The sequence below is a fragment of the Atractosteus spatula genome, chromosome 18, assembly GCF_055471065.1.
Source record: "Atractosteus spatula isolate fAtrSpa1 chromosome 18, fAtrSpa1.hap1, whole genome shotgun sequence".
Classification (NCBI taxonomy): domain Eukaryota; kingdom Metazoa; phylum Chordata; class Actinopteri; order Semionotiformes; family Lepisosteidae; genus Atractosteus; species Atractosteus spatula.
Window position 1 is genome coordinate 4137967 of NC_142723.1, and position 11222 is coordinate 4149188.

At 41.3% G+C, this 11222-nt stretch overlaps 1 long non-coding RNA gene across 1 annotated transcript; it reads left to right on the top strand.

The window, feature by feature from the left end:
- The first annotated feature begins 1848 nt into the window (after positions 1-1848).
- On the top strand, positions 1849-3626 carry LOC148818408 (uncharacterized). The gene is made up of 5 exons (XR_016094462.1): positions 1849-1901; positions 2304-2368; positions 2511-2775; positions 2999-3048; positions 3451-3626. It is a non-coding gene; the product is annotated as an uncharacterized LOC148818408 (long non-coding RNA).
- Positions 3627-11222: the final 7596 nt, after the last annotated feature.

The following is an 11222-nucleotide window of genomic DNA, read 5'->3' on the forward strand; positions in this document are numbered from 1 at the left end:
TGTCTGATAGTTAATCTCGCCTGTTATTACTGTACTAGGCACCACTCCTTGACAATGGCTCCCCAACGCTTTTCACTGTATAACCTGTGTGTACAGGAATATTGATGACTTTTTAAATTAATCGATTCATCATCTCTTAGAGTTAATGAGTTAATATAAAACGTCTAAATTCCTGTCGCATACTGCTTCCAATAGTTCAGCTCCAAGCCGTTTGATATTCATAGAAAATATATTCCTTTCATTTGTCTATTTTCTATGCATACACAAATTCACATTCTTTTTGCATGCACTGCTTTTGAATTTTGAATCTGTTATCTGAAGGACTAAACCCATATATAGAACTTTGTCAAACGCCCATGGACATATAAATATATGATGACACCTATTGGTATCAAGGAACTAAAGGGATAGTGTGCCTAGACACCAGCTGGGGTATAAAACATTTAGATGCATTTAATCGCTGGTATAGTTTTTAAAAATGTTGTCTTCGGAATCATTTCAGACATTTTGTTTAAAAAAAATAAAAACAGCATTTTAACCTCTCAGACTACGTCTGACACTGATCCCCTTAATCTGTTGCGAGTTCTGATACTTTATTTTTCATTATTTTTTCAACTCAGAAGCCTTAATGCTTGAAAAGCGAGCGAATAGGGGGAACCGCCCCGTCTCGGGGCTGTGACTTGGCTTTAGGCTGAATAAGAGATGTACATGGCCAGTATTCTGCATAGCCGGCCTGGTGGCTCCGCGGGCTGAACCATCGGACACTTCTAAAGTTCAGAAAGTAGATCGACCCGCAGAGAGTCTCTTGAGTAGAAGTCGAGCCCCGAGCCTCCCCGTCAGTCTGAGATCTAAGCCCCGGGTGTAGCTCTCGTGCTGTCGGGGTGAGTTTGTGGAGGTGGCTGTTCTCTACCACGCCGGCCGTTTTGGGGGGTTCCATTTTCGGGGCCCTCCAAAACAGGGACAAATGGGGGGTTTAAGTCCTTTATAAATGCATAGTTCGGAATTCAATTCTAAAAAGCAGCCCCTTATACCACTGTGACACCTTCAGGACAGGTGTAGCACTAGCAGTGAACGAGAGGTGAAGCCCTAACTAGGGGCGACAGGGGTCTCTCTCCAGCACGTTTCTCTTGATTCTAGAGATCAACCGGCCGCAAGCTGAACGAGTCCGGCGAACAGTTCTGTAGGGGAATGTCACGGAATTGGGTTCTCTGAAAATCCTTAACCGTTAAATACTACATTTATGATTTGGTGAGTTAAGGCTTCTTTTTATGTTCAGTACCGTCAGTGTTGAGCCCTTGTAACAGAGTGCAGAGCTGTCATTCAGGAGCCGGGCCCGCCTCCAGAGTGACCTTCCTCAGCGGACACGCCCCGTCCACCTGTTCCACAGGTGCGCCCGGCAAGATGGCGGCGGGGCGAGTTTCTGCGGCGTGAGGTGCGTTTGCGTTTTATTTCTAATTTTCTTATTTTAAATACAAAAACTCAAATTTCACTTTGAGGAAAGTTAGACAAAAATGTATTGTTGTTGCAACTTTTGTTAATTGCATTTGTTCCTGTTTAATTTGTGTTTTAGGACGCCGAAATGAGTGTTCTGTTTGAGCGTGCTCTCGACCTTTAAGAAGTCTGCGGTCTCACACTATCTTTCATGTAAGTATGTTTTTATAAGATAAGGTTTGTTTCTTTCAACGAAAAAATGCTGTAGTTAACCTTCAAACATTTGCTTTCTAAAGTAGCTGTGAAATCTCCGCTTTTCGGATTCGGGCTATAATAACGCTTTCCGCTCAGAAAATGATAAAACATTGTAAAGGTTTAATTGTCTAATTCGTATGTTTTTTTTATTTCTCTAGGTGACAAAAGGATTTCAAGAACGGGTCTCCAATTATGAAAACTGTTTTTTTTCCAGGGCAAGTTCTATTTCTCCCTTGCACTCCCTTGTACTGTTAATATTTGTGCAACTCGACGAGGCAACACGTATTTCCCAACGTTTTAACACCAGAACGGGTTTATACTAACTATATAACTTTTGCTCTTTTCGTTGTGCTTTTGTTGAATAGAAATTGAAACTCTAAGGCTGCTGGTTCTTTTATTCATCTATTGAATCCATTGGGTAAAGATGGATAATACCAACATATTTGCACGATGGTTTTCAATGCGTGGAGTTAAATCGAATATGATAAACGCTATGAGTGGTACTTTCTTTATACAGGCAGCTTTTTTAAAAAGTGAATAGACCTCAGATCGTCAAGTGAATCGATTCTGCAAATCCGATATTTTGTTAACTTGATTCTTTTTTTTTTTGCCTTCAGTTCTGCGGCTTCTGGTTCTCTGGTTTCTCCTTTCCAGCTCCACTCCAGCAACTCGTCTTCCGTTGGCAAGTTATTCTTGACAATGTGTGCTTTTCCTTGAATTTTGTTTCTGATACCCGTGGCTTGATCTGTTGTGTACCCTTTATATACCGATTTGCCTTATTCTTAACCTGTGCATTCTGCAATAAAAACTCTTTAATTTCACAGGTGCGCCCGGCAAGATGGCGGCGGGGCGAGTGTCTGCGGCGTTAGGTGCGTTTGCGTTTTAATTCTAATTTTCTTATTTTAAATGCAGAAAACTCAAATTTCACTTTGAGGAAAGTTAGACAAATGTTTTGTTGTTGCAGCTTTTGTTAATTGCATTTGTTTTTTTGTTTAATTTGTGTTTTACGACGCCGAAATGAATGTCCTCTCTGAGCGTGCTCTCGAAGTTTTAGAAGTCTGCATTCAGCGTTCTTATACTACCTTTCATGTAAGTATTTTTTAAAGACATGTTATCTCTAGCTCTGTTTCCTTTAAAGAAAAAAACTGTAATTTATCTTAAGTCATTTGCTGTATAAAGTTTTTAACTATGTATCTAACTGTTAGTATCTCTGGTTTTCGGAATCGGTTTATAATATCGCTTTCCGTTCCGATACGATAAACGTTTGCAAAGATTTAATGTATTAATTCGTATATTTTCTTATTTCTCCAAGTGACAAAAGGATTTCAAAAACGGGCCACAAGTTATTAGTGTTTTTCCGAGGTAAGTTTTATTCTTATCTGACGCTATATTTATGTATTAAAGACGACACGTATTTCACAGCATTTTAACACCAGAACGGTTTTATACTAATGTAATCACTTCTTTTCGTTTAGTTGCGCTTTTGTTGAATATAATAGGAAACACTAAAGCGCTGGTTCTTTTTTATTGATTCTTTTATTCTGAATAGGCTGAACCTACTTTCTAAATATTGGAGTAGTGGGACTGGGATGTATCTGTGATTTCTCATGCTGTTACCTATTGGTTTCTTGTTGAATTTGAGCGTGTTTGTATGTTTCTTTATTGGGGCCGTTTATTTAAAAAGTTAAGACTTCAGAACTTCAAGTTAATCGATTCTACAAATCCGATATCCCGTTAACTTGATCCTTTTTCTTTTGCTTTCAGTTCTGCGGCTCCTGGTTCTCTGCGCCCCGACGATCTCCTTCCCAGCTCCACTCCAGCAGCTCGACGAGCGCGCTTTTTCTGACATTTGATTTTTGTTACCAGTGGCTTGATCTGTAATGTCCCGATTCAGTGCTGTATTTTATTCTTGACCTGCATGTTTTCTGTTGACTGGTGCTATTGTATGTGCTGTGAATTCTGCAATAAAAACTCTTGATTTCATTGTCTGCATTGTCCTGTATTTTTGAAGGTGCGAAGGGTTGTCTTGCAGTGTGCGCCACGCACATGGCGACACCCTATCGCACTTGTTTGACTTGGAAAAGTGCGAAGACTCCCGCCTTTTTAGATAGTCTCTGGGGGGGGAAAGGGTCCCTAGGAGGGAGCGTGGGTATAGCCCCAGGGGGAGGAGAACTGAGGATAGCTCTAGCCAAGCCCCCTCACTCCCAGCGGGAGGGGAAGGCAGGCTGGAGATGGCCTCGGCCCGAGCGAGAGGAGGCACCCAGGGCGGACTCAGCCTATCAGTCACAGCTTGCAACTGACAGCTTTCTAAGTCCACACCCCAGGAGACCTGCCTCTCTGCAGGGACCAAAGCCACCACCAGCCTGCCTTCCCCTCCCGCCGGGAGTGAGGGGGCTTGGCTAGAGCTGCGGTCAATCAGCCAGCCCCCGCCTACCCCTCTCCAATGAGGGGGGGTGGGCGAGGCTCGGCTTGATTGCTACCACACCCCGAAAAAAAACCCAGATACTAAGTTTTTTGGCGGGAAAATCTGGACACGCTTAAAAAGGGGGTAGCCTTTGACCTTTTCAAGTCAAAAAGCGATAGAGTGTCCCCTTGCGGCCACAAACTGTTAGCAAAATCTCTCCGCCAAAAAACTCACCAACATCGGGGTTTTTCAGGGCCAAGGGGGAACAGAACTCTGCACAAGAAATGAGAGCACAAAATCAAGTTTCAATCAACAATTTATTGAGCGAAAATTGCATACAAAACAAAGCATTACAGTCCGTCGGATGCACAAGCTTCCAAGTGAAAATTAACATGCATTCCAATCACAAAGTGTCAAAGCACGGAAACATTAACGTTAAATACTGTTACAAGTCAACAGAATAAGAAAACATTTGCAAGCAACTACATGTTAAAACAGAAACATACAGCACGTTACTGTTTCTCCGAGGCTTCTGTCGAGGCAGCGACCGGAATGAAGACTGGAACTTCGTTGCATTTCCTGCAAAACAACAGAAATCAGTATTAGTCGTGCTTTCTGTTACAAACAGGATCTCGAAATCATCCCAGCTCATTAGATCGAGTTGCTGTGTTGACTGACAAGTTCAGAAGATGAAACGGTTTAAACGGATTAAACAAAGCTGAAATAAAGCGCTTAGCCTGGTGTAACAGGAAATGTTCCTGTTTAAAAATTTATTGAAGTACTCTTTGATTTAAATTGCAAGCATACCGAATGCACAACACAATCAATACAGCTACATGTGTATTTATTAGATAGAAACTACCACATTCTAACGAGATTTTTTTTTTACGATTTCAATTTTGATTAGCGTATTCTTTTTCTGAAACAACTTAGTTAACGGGCGCACAATGATTCCAAATCTTTATAGGCTTAGATGTTTTAATTGACTTGATGCACTGTGGAAACCAAAATGGTTTTTTATGAGTCCGTTTAAGGCGCATCAAAAAAGCTAAGTTTAAACAGAAATTGCTTTCAATAAACAGCAGAACTACAGTTTTGTCGGGTCAGAACCATTTCTGCCGTGGAGTCTAATCTATCATCACTTAGTTTGAGTCTTCTTTAGACAAGAAGCATTACGTCTTTCAACAACAATTTTCTGGAGGTAGAGTATATACTGTACTTCAATATGATACGTGTAAACTTTATACTTACATAGGTAATTCCAGCAGCTGAGCCAAGCATGTCCTGCCCGAAGACATCAAACTAGAAACACAAAAGTACATTTATTTAAACGGTCATTTAAAGATAATTTAAACCAACGTTTCTTAGTATCAAACGGCTTTTTCACTAGGACAGACAACGGAGAATTTATTTCAATAAGATACGTGTAAATAAAAGAAAATTTCTACTTACGTTTGTACTTCCATTATTTCGTGTGAATTGCGTCCTACCCGAAGACACTAGACGTAAAAACGCAAAACAGCAGAATTTAGAATTTAAAAACCATTTAAACTAAAAAGTATGAGTTGCAAGAGAAATGTTTATAAGAACATAATCACATAACATACTCTGGAAAATAAGGGAAAAAACTTTATAAATTCTAGCAGGGCTACTTTTGGTTTGGATAAATGCACACGCTTGATTTTGTGAACAAAGTTCACGAAATATTTGAAAAAGACGGATTAAAAATAAAGAAACATAAGGCGACGTTTTCGTTCTGCCAATACAGCAGTGTTTTTACTGCTACAAAAGAGCTTCTCTTCGATGTAAGAGAAATGCACACATTGTCTGTGCAATACAAACGGCATGTTAAAAGTAAGAGAAGCTTTGGAAAAGAAAATACAGACAAATTTGCTATTTACTTCCCAACGAAAACCCGTGCTTTGCCCTTTCTCCCGCAAGGTTTAGACCACATAATTATACGAGTTAAATTTTATTTACAATAAAATTAAATACAAATAAAACTGAAGACGCGGAGCAAACTCACCCAGCTCCCCTCTCTCTCGCAGAACGAGGCGGACAGGTGAGCGGGGCGTGGCCTCCGAGGGATGTCATTCCTGTGGGCGTGGTTACAGACTGACGTTGACAGTAGCTTTTTTTTCTTCCAGCTGAAAACTTGTGGAAGAAATTGTTTTCAGAAGCCCCCATGAGTTACACGATTCAAAATCCTATTTCCCCATGGCCATCAGGGTAATCAGAGAAAAGTATTCCGTTTAAACACAATAGTTAATTTCTGAACAATGTTGCCTACTACATTAATACTGTATATTGCATTGTACTGTATATGCAATAATATTGTCCCGTCCAAAGTATCATTGACTTTAACAACAGTGGAAACTCCTCTTTTTGGGAAAAAAAATAATCGAAAGTAGCACGAGTTCTGTCTTTTGTATACATGAAGCACAACACCGTGTCAATAAGCTTTCCCAGGTAAAACGCGTATTGTTTCTGTGACAAGTACAAATGTCACGGCTTTCCAAACGTATGTTCTCCTCGATGTGAAGCTGACTGTCAAGTCATGGTAAATGTATTCCGTTCAATGTTTAAAGAGTTTAAAAACCTATACTATACTATCCTATAAACGAGTTATTTTTGTCTCCGTGGCTCTAATAGGCTTCAGAGGGCACGTACTGTTCTACAACCTAACTTATCTTAACGCTGCACAAAAAAGTCAGATATTTCATCTGTAAACGTTTATTACACACTCAATTCACTAACTTTCTACTTTTGACTGGTATCTTTTTGGTTACTGGTATCAATTTGATTTCGTAATCTCATTGTTGCCATTGGTCGAAAGAAGACAGACTATTGGGTTCTACAAAATGGCTGGGTCATCTGTGCCATTCTCCCACAACCCTTTGTGTAAGGAACTTTTAAATGCACTTCCCTGTGACATCCTTCCACGTTACCCTTGGTTTGTGTCAATGTAGTTCACAGTGTGGCACTGCAGCTTAATTTTTTAACTGCTTAACTGAATAAACAGGAAGCACTTATTTCATTAGCATAATTTGTAGTAGTGATTCATTAACACTACAACACTGTACTGAAGTACATATTATGTTCAGATATATTCAAATATCTCAACCTCAGTGCAACCCCAATGCTAAACTTTAATCCATACCCTCAGCATTAAGTATGGATAAAAGATCACGAAAGCTGGGTTTTACCAAAGAGGAGCTGGAAGAATATTTGTAAGAACCCATAGAGGCCCCAGACCACATAGCTACACGCGTTAAACCAGCCGAACCCACCATTCCTTTTGAAGAGTCAGAATTTACCTGGTGGGAGATGAACGGTTTCCTAAAAAGACCTAGAGCAGGATCAGCCTCAGATGGTATCCTGTACAACGCTCACAAATACTGCGAGAGGCTCAGCCGGAGCCTCCGGAAGCTGTTGAAAGCAGAAGGGAGGAAGAACTTACTCACAGAAAGCTGTCTGACTGCAAAGAGGTGTGTGACGCCACAGGGGTAGCGGCTGCCACCGCTGACGCCAACAGGCATATCCGACACTCCAGACTCACGCCTCACAGCCTACTGGGGAAATTTTTTCCCCCTTTTCTTTCCTTACACACACTTCCCTCCAGGTGTGGTGATGATTATGGCCTGCTACACCCTGCTATGCCCTGCTAGTTCATTTAAATGCCTTACCAAGCTGCAGGACCAATTCAACAGTGAAAACATGAAGGAGGGATTTCATCTTGAAAAAACGGTTTGAAATCATCAGCCAATAGATGGCATCAAAAATACCGAAGGCAAATTATATTTCTCAAAGTAATACTTCAATCTGCTTTGTTAAAAGACATTACAACCTCTCATCAATCACTGTTTTTTTAGATACTAAGGACTCTATTCACAAAATATGTTTTCACAATAGGCCTGCAGCACTGACTTTCTCCTTTGCTATGCATCAACTGAGAACATCATGCCAATCATAACAGGCATTGACAAGTGTTCTGACGCAGGAAGAGAAATAATATTGGGCGCTGAAGTGATTCAAGAGTTAAAATCACAAATCTGTATATGCATAAAGGATATTTATATAAACAATAATCAAATTATAATCTTTCTCTTATATTCTATTTCTGAAATAGATTTGGGTATGCTGAAAGGTTTAGAAAGAACACACTTCTAATAACATTCAAGGAAAATGTATTAAAGCAATGCTGTAGTGACCCTAGAAGGCTTCTGTAGGAACCTTTCATTTTGGCTCAAGCCCCAGGCTGTGATGTTTCTCTGAGCCAAGATGGTGTCTGAGCAGGCAGGGATTTGGAAACAGGTGTGCATTATTGAGCGAGACACACCTGGCCATTCCACATGACGATTCTAGGGCTTTTGGGATAGGTTCCCATGGAATTAGTCAAGCCCCTGTAATTAATGATGAGGCTTATAAAAGCGAAGCCTGGGAGGAAAACATTTAGATTTTTGCTTTGTGTTGGAGAAGACCATGAGAACCATTTGGTGTGAAGGTTTGGAGGTTCTTAAGGAAAGCTGTATACCAGGAAGAGCCCATTTGTGTCTTTGGGTTACAGAAACCCAGCTTGACACAGCTGCACAGTTGGTGAGATGAGATCCCTACACTAAAACTCCAGGTAGGACACGGTTGTATTTGGCTGTTGAAATGGGTAGAAATTGAAGGTTGTCTGGATAAAAGCATCAGTCGGACATCCCAGTCCTTGTGCTAAAGTGAGCTTCCTCACTGCAGTATCTTGGCTAGACAAGTCTGTGGGATAGTGTGGATGTCTTTCAATGACGGCTCATGATCTGGGTAAGGTTGAGGAGCTCATGCTGTCCAAGGCTGGGAGTCCTAAGTGTGACAGATCTGGGTAAGAGTATTGTTGGTGTTGAATTGTAGACAATACTACATAGTCCAACAAATTGTCAGGACTTGGTCATGCAAAATTCTTTCAAGAGAAAGCTGAGGCATTTTTTTTTTACCTGCCTGGAGACCTGTTGATCATGTAGGAAAATGGAGACTGGCCACTGAAGCTCCACAATGGGGAATGGGGCAACCTCAACACTGCATCTGTAATGTAGATCCAACTACTTGGGTTGTGTAGTGATCCTTGACCCTGATCTTGTAACAAATTTTAAGATGTCATTAACTTCTATGAACTCTGTTCTCTTTTGTGGTACCGCTGGATAATCTCTGATGCTGTATTGATCTGAAGATCAGTGAGAGGACAGGTTCTTAAGTGAAGGGCAGCTTCTACTGCACAAACCGAGACCTCCAGCTGCATAACTCAATTTTATACCAACAGCCACATGTTCCAGCTGCTTTTTGGAGCCCGGTGTTTAGATCAATGCAATGATAACTTTAAGGACCTCCATAGACTCGCGTATAACCGTCGCCGCCTGGTGGACAAACTTGGAAAATATCTTCTACTGTACATTGTTGTATAGTTCCGTTTCCTTTCCAATATTTCTCAATATAGCAGCGTCTAACGCTTTCAGTGTGCATTGTGGCTTATTTCAGACCTGAAGGCTTCCTTCCCTGGGAAGGAGAGATCCTGCACCATGAGCTTGTTGGAGGACACAGCTGCCACAGTGCAAGTAGGAGCATCTTGGTTCTGCCAGCACGCGTCCAGTTTGTGGTTTGCACAAAGCACCCTGTCTAGTGTAAAATACCAGCTCTTCCCACAAATATTCTTTAACGCATTTCTAGGTTTCAGTCTCTTTAAAGTCAATTTGTTAGTTTTATAATTCTGACTTGATGTCTTATTAAATGTTAGCTGATTGAATCTTTTTTCAGAACTGTATATGCTGTTTTATTGTGAAGCCAATGTTATTGCCCTGCTTGTATTAAAACTCTTCCTGTCTGAGTGGGATCTTCTCTCTGTCAGCTCAATGGCTGCAGCCCTGAAGAGTTTCAGGGGGTGAGGTCTGTGTGAAGATATACCTCTCCTCCCTGTCCAACCAGTCTCGTCTTCTCTTTGAACAGGGACATCTTCCTTTCCATACTGACTGCTGACATTGGCTTTGCTAAATCACTCCTGTCTAGATTGACCTTGTGCTTTACACCAATACATGGTTTTGACTCAAAAGCCAAATAGCAAGTCATGTTGAGTCAATACTCTGAATGGTAAGTTTATCTGTTTTAGGTTTCTAACAAAATAAAGCTGCTTTTCCTCTGACGTGTGCTTGTTATTCTCAATCTATCTTCCCAATAAGTAACCTAGTTGTTGCTTAGATGTAGCAGGCCTGCTGCCTCTACCACTCTTGACAGTAGGAGTGGTGTTTAGTGACTGTGTGATGCAGTGTATTGGATTTGCACCTGCTATTACTGTGCATTTAAATCAAAGTTCCAACTGTCTCCTCTAACTACACATGGCTTTGCCCGCTATTTACAGAGCCACTTAAATGTTTGAATAATCCATTATTCTTGCACACCGAGGTCACGCGGTTAATGGTAACAGTGTAAATGTGCAGACCTGTGTTAAGCGGGGGGGCCACAGAGATTATTTTCCACCAGTATATTCACACCAGGCGCTAAGTGTGGAGCGGGGGGGAAGACCACAAGTTCTAGTTCACTGGTTTTCTCCTTTCGGGGAAAAGGGGATGAGAAGATCACTTTGCTAATTCAGCTCGATCAAGTTTCACAAACTCCGCTCTCTAACACCCAGCACAAAGCTAATTAAACCCCAGTAGTGCTCCCAGGACCTGCGGACGTGCATTTATATATCGAGAAAGTTTCGGCTTTATTTCTAGTCTTTAAAAAAAAAAAACTGCACGTAAAAAGACTAACGAAGAAACAATCGAATTAAACTCGTATTCTCCATCAGCGCTGGAGACTCCACCGTACAAACTTTCCCAGAATACGGAACTTTAAGGTGAGAGGTCGACGTACCTTAATGTTTCACACTGCCACGGCGATGTATTTTCGGTATGCATTCCGAAATACTCTCCATCCTCTCCAGGATTCGTACAGTCTACGTCTTGCATATTCACACACTCACCATCTTGGAAAAGGACCTGCATCCAGGTAAGAGGGGCCCAGCCGAGACTGCGCGCCCTGGTCTGGAGGAGACGCGGTGGACACAGCGCTGGATTTTAACTTCGCCGGCTGTATTCTGTATTCTTCAATAGTTTATTAATTG